Below are 3,066 nucleotides of genomic sequence, written 5' to 3' on the forward strand. Positions count from 1 at the left end.
CTAATACCTTATACAATGCAAGTACTATGTAAAGATTTGTTATATTGCATTATTTAGGGAATAATGAGAAGAAAAAGGTGTACGTGTTCAGTACAGCTGAAACCATCCATTTTTTGTCTTAATATTTCTGACCTGTGGTTGTTGAAAACTTAGAGGTAGAACCCAAGGATATGGAGCACCACCTATATATGATTTAAGCAAAGTTGTAGAATACAAAATCAGTACAAAGAATCTGTTGTAATGGCGGACGAGGCCGGTGCAGCGGCCGGGGCAGGTGGGGGGTGGTGCGGAGGCCCTGGCGGCCCTGGGGTAGAGAACCGCGGTGGCTTCAGCGGAGGTTTCGGCAGTGGCATCCGGGGCCAGGGTCGCGGCCGTGGCTGGGCCGGAGCCAAGGCCGCGGAGCTCGCGGAGGCAAGGCCGAGGATAAGGAGTGGATGCCCGTCACCAAGCTGGGCCGGTTGGTCAAGGACATGAAGATAAAGTCCCTGGAGGAGATCTACCTCTTCTCCCTGCCCATTAAGGAATCTGAGATCATTGACTTTTCTTGGGGCTTCTCTCAAAGACGAGGTTTTGAAGATTATGCCGGTGCAGAAGCAGACCGGTGCTGGCCAGCACACCAGGTTCAAGGCCTTTGTTGCTCTCGGGGACTACAGTGGCCACGTCGGCCTGGGTGTTAAGTGCTCTAAGGAGGTGGCCACCGCCATCTGTGGGGCCATCATCTTGGCCAAACTCTCCATTGTCCCCGTGCGCAGGGGCTACTGGGGGAACAAGATGGGCAAGCCCCACACTGTCCCTTGCAAGGTGACAAGCCACTGCAGCTCTGTGCTGGTGCGCCTCATCCCTGCACCCAGGGGCACTGGCATCGTCTCAGCACCTGTGCCCAAGAAGCTGCTCATGATAGCTGGTATCCATGACTGCTACACCTCAGCCCGGGGCTGCACTGCCACCCTGGGCAACTTCGCCAAGGCCACCTTTGATGCCATCTCTAAGACCTACAGCTACCTGACCCCTGACCTCTGGAAGGAGACTGTATTTAACCAAGTCTCCCTATCAGGAATTCACTGACCACCTTGTCAAGACCCACACCAGAGCTCTGTGCAGCGGACCCAGGCTCCAGCTGTGGCTACAACATAGGGTTTTATACAAGAAAATAGAGTGAATTAAGCCTGAAAGAAAAAAAAAAAAAAAAAGAATCTATTGTGTTTCTATATACTATCAATGACCAATCAGAAAAGAAAATTAAGCAAACAATCCCATTTATAATAGTATGAAAAGAACAGATGCTTAAGAAAATAGTAACCAAGAAGGCAAAAGATTTATATAATGAAAAGTACAAAGTATTGCTACAAGAAATCAAAGAAGATACAAATAAATAGAAACATTTCTGTGATATTGAGAAATATCTTCTTTGCTTTTTTCCTATGTCTTAGGTTAGAGTTCTTAAAATATTTGGAATCTACAAAGTGATAAGTTTTTTTTTTTTTTTTTTTTTTTTTTTTTTTTTTTTTTTTTTTTTTTTTTGTATACTAATGAGATGACTCTTAGTTCGGGGGTTCTGGATAGCCTCAGGATTGTCATGGCTGCCAGGGGAACCTACCCTGTGATTAGAGGGTTGGATTGTTCAGCCCCCTGCCAGACCTCCCTGGAGGGGATAGGGACTAAAACTATCAACAATGGCTAATAATAGGATCACTTGGAGATTTCTAGAGGGTGGTGCACCCAGAGAGAGCATGGACACTCCATGCTCTTTCCCAAATATCCTGCCCTATATAGCTCTTCCATCTGTCTGTTCATCTGTATTTTTTGTAATATTCTTTATAATTAATGGGTAAACAAGTAAATCAGTAAAGTGTTTACTTGTAATCAGTAATAAGTAACGTGTTTCTTTGAGTTCTGTGAGCCCCTATAGCAAGTTATTCGAACCTGAGGTCGTGGTCATGGTAACTCCAAGGTAGAGCTGCTCAGTCAGAATTTGCAGAGGTCCGGATTTGTAACTGGCATCTGAAGTGGCAGGCCAGTTACAAATCTGGATGTGAGCTGGAGACCTTAACCTGTGAATCTGATGCTATCTCCAGGAAGTGTTTGAATTCAGCTGAATTAGAGGACACCTGCTGGTGTCTGCTGGAGAATCCCCTGCAGAATCCCTTGCTTCTGATGTGTGGAAAGAACTCCATACATCTGATCACAGAAGCGTTCTGTGTTTATTGTTGTGTAAGAGTATGAAAAATTACTATTTTTCTTTATATTCTTAGAGACTCTAATGTTCACAGATTGGATGACCATATGGTTAATATGTTGAAACTACCCAAAATGATCCACATATTTAATGCAATATCTATTAAAATTTCAATGGCATTTTCTTGCAAAAATACTTTTTAAAATCTCAAGTTGTTTCTCTATGTTTTACTGATATTCTTTGGAGTTTTCTTAAAACACATGTTTCAAGGTCTTTGACTATGAGACCACATATCTTCATCACTTTAGTGTCAATCTCTGGTGCTTTAGCTTTCAAGTCATGGTTTTATGAATGTATTTGATGCTTGTGGGCATCAAATGAGCACATTACATGATTAGGTATTTATTACAGCCTCAGCAGTCTGGCTTTGTGCTTATTCTTTCACAGATTCTAAGCAGATTGGTTATTGTGTTCTCTTATGGTCACTGCTTCTTTTTAGCATTAGAGGGCGCTCTAAGCCTAGGTTTGCACATGTTTAAAGTTGCTGTGTTGTTCTGGCCGGAAAGGACTAGAAAAGGGCTTAAAGTAGCTACTCCAACCCACTGGTTTTGCAAGTTTCCTGATGAGACTGGGACAGGTCCAGAGATTCTGTTTATGGTCCTCTGATTGGGATCAGGCACTTTAGTGCTCTGCCCAGTGTGAGGCCCAGCACTGGGCTTCATGGCAACATGTGCCTGCTTCCCTCTCCTTCCTTTAAGCAGATACTGCCTCTGTCTGTGCTGTGCTTCCTGGGATAGGGGAATGATGAGACTGGCAGTCTCATGGCTACCACAGCTGCTGTAATGCTGAGTCACACCCAAAGCCCACAACCAGAGATCAGCACAGCACAG

General features: G+C 44.4%; 1 pseudogene; it reads left to right on the top strand.

Moving 5' to 3' along the window:
* Nucleotides 1–240: 240 nt before the first annotated feature.
* Nucleotides 241–1,134, top strand: LOC108540971 (40S ribosomal protein S2 pseudogene; annotated as a pseudogene).
* Nucleotides 1,135–3,066: the final 1,932 nt, after the last annotated feature.

Source organism: Rhinopithecus bieti, unplaced genomic scaffold (assembly GCF_001698545.2).
Source record: "Rhinopithecus bieti isolate Rb0 unplaced genomic scaffold, ASM169854v2 scaffold_580, whole genome shotgun sequence".
NCBI lineage: Eukaryota > Metazoa > Chordata > Mammalia > Primates > Cercopithecidae > Rhinopithecus > Rhinopithecus bieti.